This window comes from Hippopotamus amphibius, chromosome 2 (genome assembly GCF_030028045.1).
Source record: "Hippopotamus amphibius kiboko isolate mHipAmp2 chromosome 2, mHipAmp2.hap2, whole genome shotgun sequence".
In the NCBI taxonomy this organism is placed as follows: domain Eukaryota; kingdom Metazoa; phylum Chordata; class Mammalia; order Artiodactyla; family Hippopotamidae; genus Hippopotamus; species Hippopotamus amphibius.
Window position 1 is genome coordinate 82,152,319 of NC_080187.1, and position 17,583 is coordinate 82,169,901.

Here is a 17,583-nt window from a genome sequence, read left to right on the forward strand (position 1 = left end):
GAGTCTTCACAATATGAACGAGTCAAAGATAAACAAGGCCACTGATCAGAAAGATAGATTTATTTCTGAGCCAGAGATTAACTTTCTATACATTAGCAACTTGTGAAACTTTTGTAACAGCTGGAGTTATTGATTACATTTTCTTAAGAAAAGTTTAGTAATAGTTCCTAAAATGGGGGTTGAGCTGGCAACATTGAAAAATTATGGAAACTGATTTAGCATTTAATAAATGTATAATACTTATACCTAATAGCAATTGCACAATCCAAAAATATGTCATTTCATGCTCAAGGGAATGAAAACTGTGACTTTCAATAATTATTTTTATAAAAAAACATATAAGGAACAAAATAGGGTATTTTTTCATATTCAGTTTATTTCAGCAATATATTTTTCACTATTCCTACTTTATGGAAGTTAGGTGAAATAAAATGTGTTTTGACTAATTGTTTAAAGAAAATAACACTACCATGCAAAATGACATTCCAAAGTCAGCACAGGATAAAAGATATATGTCACATAACATTTTCGGCTTATTCCTGTTTTAACACAATATTTACTCTAAATAGCATGGCATTGCTTCTTTTAGAAGTACTCATTTCCCCCTTTCTACATGCACCAAAAATGATTCAGTACAGTCAGAACTCTTATCCAGAAAGTAGGAGGCATGAGATTGCAGCCACAAAAAACTACAGATGGAAGATAACTAAAGTGTTAAAAAATTGTGTAAGGACAAATGGGGGATCACAAATAATTTTCAATTTACTTCAATGTTTTACTTACCATTGTTAAATTCTCTTACTTATTTCAATTTTTATTCTTAATTATGGAACATTTCAAAATGTCAGATATCCATATACGCACTATTTAGTTTTAACAGACATTAACTTTTGCATAGATATCTGTTCTTTTGTCTTTTTAGCAAGATTTTTTTTCACTAAAAAGAAAACATTAAAAGTTTTCGTCATTGTCACCAAAAAGGTGAATCATTTAAACTGAAATTATCTGCTAACTTCCATATAAAAACTTATCAGAATTTTAAAGGATGACAGAAAGGCTTCTAACTAAGAAATTCTTTCCCATGCCTCTTGCAGCACTCCAGTGTTCAAAAATATACCAGTGATAATCACCCACATTTGAATTTGCTTATGGGGGAAATTTTTTCTATTTAAATTAATTAAAAACAGAATAGAAAGTACATTTTGTAGACTTTCTGTTAATGATTTGTTTCATAATTATTGCAAATATTTATTTTTGAGAAAGATATTTTAGTTCTTCTACTCTCATATGTCCCGTACTTCATTGGGGAGATGGGGGGGTGGATGGATGTGACATACGTGTATGTATTTAAACTTTAAAGGTTTCATTCCACTCTCTTCTGAAAATCCTGGGTTGTCTGTGGATGTGTAAAGTAAGCATGGGATAAGTAACACTGAACAGTTTAAAGGTACAGAAACTAGTAATAACTGAAACAATAAAGTAATCTTTGTAAGTAATATATTTAGAAATTATTTAGGTGCTGGGAGAAAATTTGGCTTATTTGTTCATTTTTAGGTACAGCTAGAAAGTAAGTAGTTCACCTTTCTCTTGCAGGTAAAGATTGAGGAGGAAATTATCAAATTTCAGACAATGTTTTCATTAAGATGGAGTAAAATGTGAACAAACAATTGTATGTGAAGTATCCTGGGACAGCCCTTTTGGTAGTTTAAGTGAAAGATGCCTATGTGGTTTGCAGTGTCGGCCATTTATGGCTGTGTTCTGTTACTCCTCGGTTTATTGTGCTATGTGTTTGTCTCAGGGAAAATAGCTTGTTTGCCTCAAATTGAAGTCTAAAAGATAATTCTTTTTCTGTGGGCTTAAGATAGTTTTTATTTGGGTTGATATTTACTAGTTGAGGTGAATTATCCCTTTTTTGGCTCTTTTCTAGTCATGGTATTATGATACATAGTTTTAGTTAAGCAATTGCATAATCTTTTGTATAACATTATTCTGGGCTTCTGTATAGAAGTTTAAAAATATGTTCCACAAATGAAATGCTTATGCTTGCTTATTCAGTATCTTTTCCTATTGAATTTGCATAAAGTCTTGCATAGTATAACACACATAATGAAATCTTTTTTTTCTTTTTACATATTATATTTAAAACAGCTATTTAATACTATGCTTTCCATGATAAAGTTAGTGGGGGTTTTTTTCACTTCAAACAGTGCTTTTAATTTTGAGTTTTCTATGAACGTTTCACTAAATATATATATACGCATATAACATGTATGCATATATATTTGAAAGCACTTAGCTCTTTATAAGGTTCATAATCTTTTATATCTCAAGGCACATTTTTCATGATTTGCAAAATATCTGACTTTTCCTTTATACTGTGACTATAAATTTTGAAAACCCAGTTTTCAAGAGCTCTCAAGAATATTTTAATACAAATAACCTTGTTAAATTTTCTTTATTTCTTGGTCAAGATGGTCAACACGGCTTGAGATTTGTGTTCTTTAAAATAGAACTCATGAATTCAACCTGCTTTAAGCGGAAGTGCAGATGAGTTTTTTTGATTCCTATCTGTTTACTTAATACCATTAACCATTAAATACTACTGACCTCTCAACTCAAAATATACACTTAAGTGAACGACATGACAAATGGTATATAAACATTTTATTCAACTGTATTTTATAAAGAAATTTTTAAATTTTAATCTTTCATACAGTCCTTGAGTTCAAGCAAATCTAATTTATGTAATACATCAACTGCATTTGACTTCTATAGTTGGCTAAGGAAAAAAGCCTTTAGGAAGTACCAACTCTTTAGGAAGTACCAACTCTTTAGGAAACATCTGATGAATATTTTTTATTTGACTGAATGACTTTTTACATGGAGATACATGCCACCATAAATAAAATACCACTATGAACCTTGCCTCGCTGACCTCCACCCCGTGGAATTTTTCTTTGTGGGAATCAGACTGATCTTTGCCCCAAATTAACTACATTCTCACACAGAAATAAAATCTCCCCCGACCTCCCCCCCCATCCTACATCTAGGTACAAGGCTCCATGCTCGGCTTTCAGAGGATATAGCTAAGTAGGACAGCCAGAATTTCTGGCTAGGTCATTTGGTGCGTTCTGTGTACCGCTCAGTATTTGCTTGAAAACTTATAGATATGAGCAATTTATTATAGCCTTAACCTTCAAGGAATTTAAACCCAAGTGAAAAGGATTAGGGAAGCATAAATCCCTCTGCTTTTATACGATAGTACGGAATATGAATCCACAGAGTATAATAAAAATCACTACCGTGTTTGGAGATGGCCCGTTGCATTTCACAGTGCGCTCTCACCCAAAGGCAGGGCCGGCAGAGAGGTTCAGAGAGCCCCTGCAGTCCAAAAGAGGGCGAAATCAAATCTGGATGCGGGTGGGCACCTGGAAAAATTGCACGGTGGAGACGGCATCTGAGATAGGCCTCAAAGCAACCACAGGGTTGCGAATACGGGAGAGGCCACTCCAGATGGCAGGCCCCCCTACTTGTTGTAAAGGCAGTTACACTAGGGGGCCCATGCTGCCAGCCCGGTTTTTAGAAGACCCCCTACAAATGCAGAGGTCCGAGCTAGGAGGCACTTCCACTGTGCATCCAGCTAAGTTTGGATTCGGAGAGTGCAAGGGGGAGCTCGGGCGCACGCAGGTGGGCACCCTCTGTCTTCCCTAGTTCTGACTCTCCGAGAGACGCTCCCACCCGAAAAAGGCTGCCACGGCCACAGGAACGGTAGCGGCTGCCGCTCCCCTCAACAGATTCCGGCGCTCCGGAGCGGCGCTGCAGTGTAGAGACCTGGGTCCCGCCCCAGCCCGAGGGAGGAGGCGCAGCGCCCAGCTCACGCACCGGCTCCGGGAGCCTCTTCCCTCCCCCGCGCCTCCCGCGGCGGCGGCGGCGGCGGCGGCGGCTGCGGCAGCGGCCGGAGCCGGAGGCGGGCGAGGGGCGGAGCCGGGGAGGAGCCGCGGCGGTGGCGGCCCCGGCGGCGGCAGGTGTGGACCGGGCGGAGGTGCGGGGCGTCCACTCCCGCCCCCGCTAGCCGGAGGCCCTGGCTCTGGGGCCGCACGGCCCCTCTGGAGGTGCTTCGCGTGCGGCTTCGACCTGCGCACAACTTGGGGCGCGGCCCGGGACGCGCAGGGTCCACGTCCGGAGCCCGGAGGAGAGAGACGAGCGGCCCCTGTCGCGGCGCCCGCGCGGACCAGAGAGGAGAGACGGCGGCCTGAGGGCGGCGGGGGCTGAGGGGCCCCTGCTTGCCCCCCGCCTCCCCCCGCGAGGCCGCGCGGCGCCTCAGCGCTCCAGCGGGACCCGCAGGTAAGCGAGGAACGCGCGGGAAGCGTGGTGGGGGCGCATCCTCCTCCGAGGTGAGAAGGGGCTTCGGGGCCTGGCACACGGCGGTCAGCGCCCGGGTCCGAGGGCCGCCGGCGCCGGCGGGCACCCGCGCTAGGATGCTGCGGCCGGGTCCGGCGCATCCCGGGGCGCGGCGGCCCTGGCTCTGCGTAGAACCGCCTCCTGCTCTTGCCCAAATAGCAGGCTGTCTCCCTGGCAGGATCTCCCAAGTCCCGGGTCCACTCTCTTAACCCTAAACCTCCAAGAAAGAGCCTTGTGTGTCCAGGAGCGAGTGAGGGGAGAGAGCTTTCAACCAGTGATGTTTCATGACAGCCCAGTTACTATTTAAAATTACTGCCACTGTGCAACTTACTGTGCTTTCCCCTCTTAGAGTGAAGAGAAGTTAGGCGTGTTTTCAGTGCTCTCCTGGTAGGATTAGAGTTTGTTCTCCGCCGCATACAGGTGGGAAAATGATGCGCTGTAAAATCCTGGTATTTCCAACAGTACTTCACTTAGAAGAGCCTGCGATCCTACAGCAAGACAGTGGCTGTCGTGGAAAACACGGCAGAAATGTTCACTTAGCGCCGCTTTGGCAGGGGAGAAGTTAAGGAAAACTTGAGCGTAAGTGACCCCTTAATCGGCTTCTTGCGGGACCGTTTTTGTCCCTGCATAAGTGGTATTAGGACTAAGAATGACAGCTCAAGACCTTCACTTGGGTTGGAGTTGAGGCTGTGGCTGGACAACCCTCACGCCCGGGGACCTCTAGTTTCTGGAGTCGGGCCTTTCAGCTTTCTTCCCTGAAATCGAGGCAGCTTTGAAGTGAATTAGGAAAATGATCCTATTTTTTTTTTCCTCTGGAGCTTACTACTCCTGCATTAAAATGTTTTTCTCATGGACAGAAATATAAACAATATTCTGTTTGATACTTTGTTTTAAATAAATGTTGCTTGAATTGGCAAAATTTGATTTAAAATTGACAGCCAAGTTTAGGTTTATTTGTTGTGGAGTTTTGTGTTTGGTTGGGGGAGGGAATGACTTTTAAGTTATTTTTCAAGTCTAATACTGGTTATTTTTCATTGTGTCCACACATTAATCCTTAAGTGAAGGCCTTTATCTTGATTTTAAGGGACAAATGTAAAAATAAGTGGTTTAAGCCCATGCATAAGAACTATAGCCACCCTCCCCCTTTTTCTTAATTTGTGATAGAGCCTCTTGAAAGTTGGGCAACTTCTTTAAACTTAGGATGTAAAAAACGAGTTAAGTTGAATGAAATGAAAGTTTTTTACTTGTGTGTATATTCATAGAATTATTAGACTTTATGGAATTATAAGCATGTAATGTTTATTTTTTATTTATGCCATATTACAACTTAATTGTACGTGCAGATATTGCTTACATGATAGGTAAATGTGGGGAAACGTCAAGAAGCTCTTTTAAAAAGTACAGTTATTCACTGGGTGAAATTTTATATCTCTGAAAAGCCTGCATCAGAAACAAAGCTTTGGCTGATAATGTGGACTGAAATTTTAAATAAATGATTAAGAAGGGAGGTATAAAATGCTTTATAATTGAGCGTTTTTTTAAAAATGCAGTGGGAAGAAAAGTTAAGGATATTACTTTTGTACAATGTAATAACTAAATAACTATTCTAGAAGCTGTAAAATGCATGAGGAATTAAAATTAAAAGGTAGCATAAAATTATGTATCGTACTTTTAGAATTTTAATGAGAATGCACACTTGTAAATCTTAAATCCTCCAGTGAAATAGAAGAATTTTTTTGCATATGATTTTTTTCTCAGATTAAAAAATACTTATCTTGGTTTGCCTTAAAATTGAAGTTATAGTTAAATTATTGTTGGTAGCTAGTTGGGATAATTCAAAGTACTTTAAATCATTTATGTTGACCATTTTCTTTGTTAATAGATTTGTAAGATGTCTTTTGCTTAGGACACTGACACTTAATGACAGTAGATATTAAATTTTTTACGTAATTAGCACAGTTTTTCTTCATTTAGTGTATCTAGGTAGTTTTAACATATAAACACCATGGGGTCTCAACAAATTTAAGCTGTAAGAAAGAAAGAGTTAAATTCCTGATTACTGATATTTCAGGGATGAAATCTAGCTTTAAGACCAAATGGCTTTTTGAAGACATTTTAGAATACATATAATCGTATGATTTTTAGAGAATAATGGTTTTATAGTTCTTTTCTAATTCTTTGAAATCTTAAAGTAAATTAACAGAAGAATCAATAATTATGTTTTAACAGTTTTTTGATGTATTTTGCAGATTGTTTCCTTAGGGATACTCTCCCAAGTGTTTCTTAGGAGTACCCTCCCATTGTATGAGAGCAAGAAAGTTTTTCTTTGTTAAAACATATTTCTGTAGACTAGAAAAAAAACTTGTTGAATCTTAAGTAGGTCAGTCTTAAAAAACAGTGAAATGTGATCTTTGTATTCTGAGATGTATTTTCATTGAGGACTTTTTAACTTTGTCCTCTTTTTTAAAAAGTGTGTAGAAAGTAAATCAGTTATTGCGTTGATACAGTATAAGTGCCTTAATGTGCTTTCTTTATGCATGGGTATTGAGACTTTTTTCTCCACATCTTATGTGAGGAGTCCAGGAAATTATCAAAATAATTTTTGATGAGGCTTGAGATAAAGGGGAAGAAAATCCAAGCATGATTATGGTATACATGTGTGTTGGTTTGCATCAAGGAAAGGGTGGAAAAGAAGAGTTTGGGATCAAAATTTATACACATTAATCAGATTCCCTAGTACTTTCTTCTTTATTGTATAATTGACTTTTTAGCCAGTATGTAGTTTTTGAGTGTATTAAAATACACAACAGAAAAAATAAATCTCATTTGAAAATCCTTAATCATGGCTTTATCAAATATACAACCTACTGTATATTATCTATATACCACTTTGCAAGCTATTCAACACTGAGACCAATTTATAAATTAAATGTATTATTAAAGTTAATTAAATAAGTAATTTCCATTTTGAGAGAAATGCCCTTTTTGAGGGACTGTTTTTAACATCACAAATAGCACCAATCCTTTGAGTAAAATAGGAATGGTTATATTAATTACAAATTATACTTTGAGCAAGGGAAAATGCAATTTTTATTGGCCTTGGGGGCATTCATGTTAAGTAGTTTGTGGCCCAGTTTCCATTACTCTGTCTGCCCTGCCTCTTACAGAGGATGGGGTACTGAGAGATGAAAGACAGTGAGGAGAAAATTAATAATACAAGCTCTGTGGGCTGAGCATAGTTCTGCCTGGTAAGCCTGTGTTCACAGAACCAGAGGAGAGATGCTGAGTCGGATTACCCACTACCCTTTTACACTGATTCTAGCAGCAAGGAAGTGAGTAGTCATCTTCTGCCATCTGCAAAGCCAGCTTCACATCCACAGCAAATCAAACCCACGAAATCTTTTAGTCTTGTCCAGTTCAGCTCCACTTCCTTGCCAAGGGCATAACAGCTGAAGTTAAAAGACTTATACTCAAACGGGAAAATTAGTGCCATTTGTAAATAGGCAGTAGCCTTGTTCAAACTGCTTTCAGCCTTAATTGGAAAGGAAAAAAAAAAACAGAATATGATTTGATTATAAGTATTCCAGGGTGAGTAGTATGTAGGAGACTGTTGCTCAAGAATGCAGTTAGGTTTTTCACTTATTTTGAATTACTTATAGTTTATTTATATTGTAGTTCTCTGATTGGGGGGGGAGGGTCCCCTCAGCCTCTACAATTTGAAAGAGGCAAAAAGTACAATAAAATGGTACATTTTAATGTAACCAAGATGATACAGCATTGGTCATGTAAAAGCTGTTCTACGACTGCTATGGTAATTCTCTGTTGGACTTTCTTCCTTATATTGTAAATATAAGTTCTTTGCTTAGAAGTAATCCTGATTCTGAGAAGGGTAGCAGGAAAGGAAAAGAACTATGTCTAAAAACCAATACCATCTGACAACCAATGTCTTAAGTTATCTCCGTCAAATTTCAGGTGGACTTTGGCCACATTAGTAAATTGGATATGTATAAAATAAGATAAAGAAATCAGCTCAGAAAGGCCTGCGTCAGAAGCTTGTGGTTTGTGTGCTTTTCTACTTGATCTTAATGTGATTTCCAATGATCAGTCAAGACCAATTATTATTAGACATTGGAGATGAAACTATTTTGGAGTTTAAAAGTTGGTGCAAGTAAAGAATTGGTCCCCCAAAAGTCAAACTGATAAGATCTTTCTAAAATGAAGTGGCCTGAGGTTTGTGAATTACAGTGCATGCTTAAGTGGAAATTCAAGTCATAAAGTCATTATTGAATAACCCTGTGGGGTTCTGGTAATTTTTTCCTTCTTTAAATCTGACCTTTTACCCATCATCTCAACTTCATTAACTTCAAAAAAAAGTCTCAAGAGACAATAGACTAAAACAGTAAAGGTGTAAGAGCTCTTTTTGGTAAAATCTACAAATAGTGAATGAAACCTTTTAAATTAGGATTTAACTGGCTTTTAACTGGAATAGGTTTTCAAGTAACTAACTCTTAATACTGTCACTTGACAGTTCCTTTAAATATTCTATGCCATGACTCAAAACTGATGTCCTTTTTATAAGTGAGTGGAACTGTATTAAATCAAAAAACAAAAGGAACAATTTATAGCTTACAGCCTGACTTTTGTAACACTGTTGCTGCTGCATGTTTGCCAGCAGCCTAATAATGATAAGATTCTACTTTGATTTATTATTAATTTTTGTTTTTGGAATTAGGATTTTTTTAAAGGAAAGAGTAGCATTAATTTCCTTTTTAAGTGAATATCTATGCATATTAACTGTCAGTCATGACACAATAGTTTGAATTGTAATTTGAAGTAAAAAAATTACGAGGTGGTACCTGGACTGATGTGTGCTATGTAGCATTCTAATTGCTTCTAATAATTGAACAATTAAAACTTTATCATAACTTTTTAACATCTGGAATTTCTAGTTTCATACCAAAGCGGAAAAAATTATGACATCTTAATCTTATTAAATATTAAATTAGCCGAATGATATTTTCTTTCAGTGTTGTGGTTTTTCAACCAGAAGTACTGAAAATATCTTTATAGACAAAAGAAGGCTATAAGGAAAGGCAGTGAAAACAAATATAAAATAAAAGGCTAACCAACTGGATTTTTTCTGAGAGTCTGGAGAAATGGCAGTAAATCATATTTAATGACAAAGACAAAGCATTTGACAGAAGTAGTTTCCTTTTAAAATAAATATATTTAGTAATTGATAAAAGCTCATGTTCTTTCTATACTTCCTTTTCTTAGTTAACACATTGTGGCAAAGAGATTAATGAAAGTGGAAAGCTAATTATGAATCAGTTAAGAACAATTTTAAAAACATGTTTGAAAAGTAAATCTTCCTTCTGAAGGTGTTCATTATATTAACCATTAAGTGTTAGTAGAATTTTTTTTGTAAAATCTAGTAAAGTAGAAATAAGACAGCTACATATTTCAGAAAAATACACAGATATGCTAGATGGCTCTGTTAGCTAACCTATGTAATTTATACTGGGAATATTAAACTATAAATGGAATAGCATAGTTTATTATTGTTTGCTTTTATTTCAGAACATATGTCCAAATTACTATCTAGAACGAACACAAAACTCCTTTTCCAAAACTGCTGAGGGGTGGTCCACTTCACCTAGATCTTTTCTCAAGAACAAATATTAAAATGTGTCCAACTCTTCTAATTTCCAGAGCAGTAATGATGACAGCTATAGCTCTCTTTATTGGGCATTTTCTGTGTGCTGTGCTTCGTTCCCCCTGCTTTAATTATCTGTATTACCTACAGTAATCTTCACAGCGACCTTACAGTCTCAGCACCGTGATTGTTCCTATCTCACAGACAAGGAAACCATGGCCTGGTGAGAATAAATGGCTCAAACAGCTAATAAAGAGTGTGGCTCTGGGACCTAAACCAAAGTCTTTCTTATTCCCACCTCTCTGCTCTTGATTACTTTGCTGTACTTCATAGTAATTAAGCAGAATATTTGTGGAATTCTTGTAAAAAACTGGGAGTCATTTGTATAGCAGTTTGAATGTTCTCAGTTAAAACACTTTCTTTCACTTCTAGAATTAGTTCAGAGCTTTTCATGTCCAAGTTTGATAAAAGACGTAGATGAGATATAGGTAGTACTGTTTGTGACCAAAAGAAATAAGTATGTCTTTAAAGTATTAAGCCTGATTTGTAGATGGATTGTAAATTTTCTCTGAAAATCATTTCAAAAGAATTATATAGACAATTTTTTGTTGTTTTCTAGGACTATGTTTTTTGTTTAATTTATTTATTATTTTTTGGGGGGTACACCAAGTTCAATCATCTGTTTTTATACACATATCCCCGTATTCCCTCCCTCCCTCGAGTCCCCCCCACCCTCCCTCGAGTCCCCCCCACCCTCCCCGTCCCAGTCCTCTAAGGCATCTTCCATCCTCGAGTTGGACTCCCTTTGTTATACAACAACTTCCCACTGGCTATCTATTTTACAGTTGGTATTATATATATGTCTGTGCTACTCTCTCGATTCGTCTCAGCTCTATGGCACTGAAATTGGAATATAGTTAAAACATCTGGGACACCTAACCCATAATAGATGTTCAGTGAATATTTTTTGAAACAATGAATGTGAGGGAATGAGTAAAAAAGATAACATTTCTTTGCCCATGAAAATTGTAATATGCACTTGTGTATGCAGTGTAGTAGGCAGGTGTGGGTAATTTACCATTAATTGTGCAAGGCAGCTGGTACCTTCTTGCAACTCAGTTGCAAGCTGAGTTGCAAGTTGTGAAATGGGAATAATTACATCTTCCTCAGTTAATTGTTGTGAAAGTGAAGTAAGTGATCATTCCCTTTTCTTTGTTATCACACCTGACCTTTTGTGTGGGTACAAAGCCTGTTGGGATTGTGAGGATTGAAGAAAATCTGTCAGAGCCAGCCATAATTAAGGCATGAGTTGAGACGAGAGTTCGTTTAACTGAACCCACCAGAGGAAAAGGAAAGGAATGAGGTGAAAATGGGACTTTGCTGGTTCTGGAGTAGAAGTCTGAGCCCAGGCAGAGAGCAGTAGAGGAAGGGACCTGTATTCCAGTACTGAATCTTTAGTGTTGATGTGTGGCTTTAGGTAGGTCACCTGGGCTGTCGATGTGTAACGAAGGGCACACTTCAGGGCTGCCTCCGCAGGGGAGGACACTACCATTCCAATAGACACCCTCCTCTCCGCCCCCCCCCCCCCCACCTTCTGTATCCAAGTTAGCACTACTTGGACCTAAGCTTTTCCTTTAGCACTGTTCTCCATTCCCCTCGGCCTCTTCCACTGTTCTCTGTGATGGCGAAGGAGGCAGGGACTTGCTGGTTTTTATTTTCTAGCGGTTGAAGATCCTGCACTCCTGAACAGGATAATTGAAAAGCCCCTTTCACACTCACACTTCCAGTGTCTGAAATTCAGCGTAGGCGCACAGGAAAAGAGCAAAAGGAGAGGGCTAAAGAGTCGGCTGAGCCAGTTTGCAGGCTGAACAAAACAGGGATTAAAATGCAGAGAAACAAAGGGGACTTTAATAACAACAGCAACAAAAAATTTGTCAAAATGAGTTCAGAGGTCAAAGCAAAAATGTTAAGGACAAAATTAGACAAATTAAATTTACGTGAGAAGAAAGTAAAAATGTAAAATACAAATTTCATACTGGAAAAATGACTTAAATAGTGAAAGCAATTAAAGCTCTATGTTTTTTCTTCATCGGAATTCCTCTTTTGAGACCCATTGGAGCAGAGTGTTTATGTTCCAGAAAAGTAGACCTTTCGTGTGCATGGGGAAAGAGAGGTTAAGGGGAGGATAACATAAAACAACATTCTCAGGCATCACCAAATCCAAATCCAAGCATTTTGAAAGAGATTTTTGGCAAAAGAAATTCTAAAGCAGTTTGAAAGTAGGGGGTCATTTTCTCTTTTTGTGTCTGAAATGGAAAACAGGGACTGCACAGGTTGAAAGTCACCTGAAATTTAAAGTATTTAAAGAAAAAGCCAAAACAGACACGTTTGTCATCAGAAATATTTCAAAAAATCTTTGGAATTCCAAAGCTAGTATAATCAAAACAATATGACAAACAAAAGAAACTTACAGAAATAATAGCAAATGCTGAATTCTGTTTGGGTCAGAGGGAACCAAAATAGTTGCTGGAAGCTGTGGCATTCTAGGAAATGACACTAGTTTGTGCATAATCGTGTTTGAGAGTGAACTGCGAAGAAAGGAGTGAATGTCCCAGCTCGGCACCTAACTTCTGGCTGTGTGATTGGGACAGGTCTTTTAAAAACTCTCTGCCTCACTTTCCACATTTGTTAAATGGGGTTAATGCTAATCTAATAACTTCCTCACAGGGCTGTGGTGAGAATCAGATGAGCTCGTGTATTTGGGTGGATGATTTACTGTAACAGAGAGAGATCTTTTTGAAATTATTTCCAATGAGAAGAAGAAATTAATGTGATGAGTTACTTTTTTGTTCTTTTCTATCATTGAAGTTCTTGAGACTTCAGGACATCACCCAAATGTAGGGCTTCTTAACCTGGAGTCCATAGATCACAACAGGGCCAGAATTCAGAGGATTGTGAGCTTGGATGCAAAAATGTTTTTGTTTGCATTTTATTTGCGCTAACCTCTAATTGAAACTTAGCACTTCCCTCAGTTATGAATGGAGGCAAAAAGTTACAGTAGTATTTTATCAGGACCTGTGACTTTATCACCAGTAGAAATCACAGATGCTTTCGTATCATATTACAGTTGTAGCCAATATCTAGAAATATTGTTTGTGTATGACACAACTTTAACATAACGGTAGTTATTAGATACACTGCTAGGTCTTGTTATTTAATATGTTTTAATAAAGAACCACATATTACTGTATTAAAATGCCTGTTTTAATATTTAGCTATTTCAGTATACTTGGTTTCCTTTGTAATCTGGTTTATTTTTATGCATTTCATCTGAGAAAGGATCCATATATGCAAAAAAAGGTAGGCATTTTTGAGGTTATTATTCTGCTAGAGGGCCTGTGGTTTTCACCAGATGCTGGTATTAAAAGAAGGATTACCTGTACACTGGCTGCTTAGAGAGCCGTGGCTGATAGCGAGAAATTCTAGTTATGCAAATTAAAGTAGCTTAAGGTTGTAATATAATGACACAGTTCCCTGGACAATTCAAAGCACAGATCTCTTCACCCAGTGCCATCTCTGTCATGCATGGTGGATTCAGGCCAGACCATATAAATGTACTCAGAGGGGCGAAGATCACAGGGAATGAGAAGCTGCATCCATACCCTCCAGCTTAGGTACCTTCCTAACACCTGTAGATGATACCCAAACAGCAGGCGATAAGAATGTTCATCTGGAAGCTCAAACAACACATTTTGTGTTTTTGCCATTGTGCATTTGACTTACCAAAAAATGGCGATAACTAAGATTACTGTTATTTGTGGGTCTTTGTTTAAACCTCTGTCAGAGCCCTCTTTGGATGCCTGATATATGTGCATCTTTCTCCCCAGAGTTTTAGTTCCTTGAAGTAGCAATCCTGTCTTGTCATGTTCTCTGCTGATTTTATTTAGTGCGGAACAAGAAGTAATTGAGTAGACTATACTGGTATGCATTTTGAGTAGTTGAGACTCTTTTTTTTTGGTCTCCATATTCTTCTCTACTAGCCCCACTTTCTGCTTAAAAAGTAGGCTGCATTTGCAGCAACAGCAGCAACAAATAAAGTAGCATTTTTTGTGACATCATATTCACCTTGATTTCCCAACATTGAACATTTGAGCTTCTTTAATAACAGGAATTTGGTGAACACGATTGTCCTGAGTTTTGTCACAGCTCTTGATTTTGCTTGACCCTGCTGTCCTTGTTATCTGATAATGCATGACTTTGAGGTCTGCTAGTGACAGTCAGTGTGCAGGAGAATCAGAGCCTTTCAGAACTGGAAGGACCCAAATTCTCTTTTGGTGATCCCTGAGGCCAAGAAATGTCAGGGGACTTATCCAGGCTTTAGAGTGGATAAGTGGTAGACTCAAGAGCTGAATCTGTCTGTAGATTCTCAATCTACCACCCTTTCACCACACAAGACTTTCCTTAAAATGTGTTCAATCTTGCAAGATTCTGCATAGGGTTCTTGATTTCAGGTCAGTTGTGAAAATTCTGCATGCCATATATTTTGGTTTATTAAAGATTCCCAGAAGTTCTGTAATATAGAGACTTGTCTGATTTTAAGCCACCATTTTCCAGGTTTCTTTGATCATATAATCCCTTTTTGCCCCCTCCCCGCAATCCACCTAATAAGCTGTCGTGCACTGGGGAATACTGCCCTGCACTGTGATGATTTGGGTGAGAGTGAAGATGGCGGCAGTGGTAGTGGTGGTGATAACAACGCTTACTGAACACTTACATGCCACAGACACTGTTCTAAATGCTTCACACAATAAGACTCCAATCCTCACAACAACCCCATGAAACTGGTACTGTTATCATCTCCATTTTATAGGTGAGGAGACAGACTGAGGCCAGAGAGGCAGCTGGAGTATAGTATCAGTGGTTGTGTTGCTCAGATAACAGCATCACCTGTAAACCAGCGTTTCTCAACCTTGGCACTATTGACATTTTGAGTTTGTAATTTGTTTTGTGGGAGCCTGTCCTCTGCATTGTAGAACGTTAAGCAGCATCCTTGGCCTTTACCCAGTTATGTCAGCCAAAAATGTCTCCAGACATTGCCAAATGTCCCCTAAATTGCTTCTGGTTTGGAACCACTGTTGTAAACTTATATCAGAACTTACTTTTTCAAATGACCTTCTTAGTAACTTTTACTGTGACTCATGATCATGATTGGGCAAATTACACATTGTTGAGTTTGTGACTGTATCAAGTGGTGTATGCTTGTGTGGTGGTGGACATGGACGTGAGTTAAACTTGACCCATGCTGCTCTCTTCTACTCCATTTCCTTACACTGCTTCTGGTGAGAGCCCAAAGGCTAAAATTGTGATTCTGCCTGTAACTTCTTTTAATTGCCCTACACACCCCCAAATCATATATTGTTTCCATTTTATACTTCCCTTTGGACTTGACCCACATAAACACACACACACACACACACACACACACACACACACACAGAGTCTTGATTTTTCTCTGTGTAATAGAGGACTTAACACATTTGAATTACTCTGCAGTAAGAATTTTTGTCTGAGCCAAGATTAACAGCTGCCAAGAAAAACATACCCAGCAATGAAAAACTCACAAAGATTTGGCGAAGAAAAAATAATGTTATATCGTGAAGTATATTACTAAGGTATTAGGTTTTATTTTTGCAGTGTGATAACCTGTTAAATTCACACACTTCAAGTGGATTCAAGGCTTCTGGTCATTGTTTCTTTGTAACTCAATATGCCATTTTCAGGAGCAGCTGAGGTATAATAAAAAGAGCAGTGAAATACCTAGGTTTCAGTACTGACTCTGCCAAACACTTACTGTGTGACTTCACCTCTTTTTCTAAGGGTTTGGTTCCCCACCAGTTAGATGGGGTAATGCTATGAAACTGATCATATTATTGAAAGGTTGAAGTGGGAGCATAGATTTACCGATATCCAGCCCAGGTCCTGACCTGTCAGTTTTTCTCCTTCCTCCAGGACCAGTTTATCAAGGAACTCTACCATAGTTTTCAACTTCATAATCCTTTTTAGTAATTCTTTCAGTGTAAACCAATTGTTTTTGAAAGTAGTAGAGAGAATATCAAGTGGCCAAGTTCAGATAACTTTCATTACAAGATGGGGTTTGGAAAGAAGGGAGGGGTACATACAGTACTCTAAAGTCCAAGCAATTGAATCATGAAAACTTTACATTTAAAGATATAACAAGGTAGCCAAGAGAGGGAGAGAAAGGATTCACAGAGGAACTTTGGGAGCCAAAGCTTACCCTATAATCCTGGTGACCTTTTAATAATTCATCTTTTTAATGGATATTTGAGTGCCTACTGTGCGCCAGACACAAAGCAAGCACTAGGGATATAAAGAGAACCGATGACAAAAAAGAGCTGTTTTACCTCTGCACCCTCTCCCCTTAGAACTTAGTAACTGTGTCATGTCTTTGTCCCAACTCCAGTTGATATTTGCTGCCTAGAACACCAGTTTGGAAAGAGTTCTGAGGCTTCACTGAACTCATTGGAAAGAATGCTGTAACCCATTAATATTGTCTGCCTTGGGGACAAGATAAAGGCAGTGGCAGCACAGAATTTGACAGTCCTCTGGCAGAGGGGTTTTTAAAATATGGTTGTGACCCATTAGTGTATCATGAAATCAATTATGTGCATCACCATAACTATTATTTAAGAAAGGAAATAGTGCAATAACAAAATGCATTGCACACAGTGATTTTAAGTATTGCTTTGTAAAACTTTCGTAATATATATATCTTGTAATAGGTCATGACGTAAAATGCTTTTCCTACAATGGGTCACATAAAAATGTGATTCTAGTGGTTTCATAAACACCCACTCCTTTTTCTCTATGTTCATACTGGTTTTATTTTTCTGAAATTACATAATCTGCTTGATAATTTATGCCCAATTAATCACAAACAGAACAACTCATGCATTCTAGGAGTCATTCTTCAATACCTGGTATGTTTTTCCTTTGAGTGTACTCATTAGACTCTTCCTGTTTTGTCTGAGGTGGTTAATAATTTTATTTATAGTCAGTTCTGGTGGGAAGCAAAGTAGCCAAGTAGTTAGAAGCATAGGCACTGAAGTAAAGCTTGCTTTATAATGTAGATCATGCCACTTGAGAGCTGTGTGACCTGGAGAAGCTACTTAAAACTTGAATTCTGTGACTGTCGCACATCATATTTATTTTTTACACCCGTGCAGAAGATCTTGTTTCAGAATTCTTTGGTTACTCCTTAGGGCAACATAGATATATTCTCTCCTATTGCATGGCCACATCATCGTATCACACAGCAAGAGTTTGTAGAAATAGCATCAGAGTTAAACAGGAGAAGTAAAAATACATATCGTGTGTTGGAAGCATGTCCACCATGAATGATTACAAGCTACCAATACCATTTTAGTACTTGAACCACCATCTGTTGGTTCTATTTAATTTCAAAAGTACAGGAAGAAAAATGAAAGTCTGTAATAAGGATAAGAGTT

At 38.3% G+C, this 17,583-nt stretch overlaps 1 protein-coding gene and 1 long non-coding RNA gene across 2 annotated transcripts in view; one reads left to right on the top strand and one right to left on the bottom strand.

The window, feature by feature from the left end:
* Positions 1–3,808, bottom strand: part of LOC130844118 (uncharacterized) — a 42,569-nt gene extending 38,761 nt beyond the window's left edge. Inside the window, exon 1 of the long non-coding RNA XR_009051183.1 lies at positions 3,303–3,808. This is a non-coding gene — a long non-coding RNA (uncharacterized LOC130844118). The remainder of the gene's footprint in view (positions 1–3,302) is intronic.
* A 114-nt stretch (positions 3,809–3,922) lies between these two features.
* IFNE (interferon epsilon) overlaps positions 3,923–17,583 on the top strand; it is a 59,259-nt gene continuing 45,598 nt past the window's right edge. The window contains exon 1 of the mRNA XM_057720216.1: positions 3,923–4,344. The gene's annotated coding sequence lies outside the window, so the exon portion shown is untranslated. The remainder of the gene's footprint in view (positions 4,345–17,583) is intronic.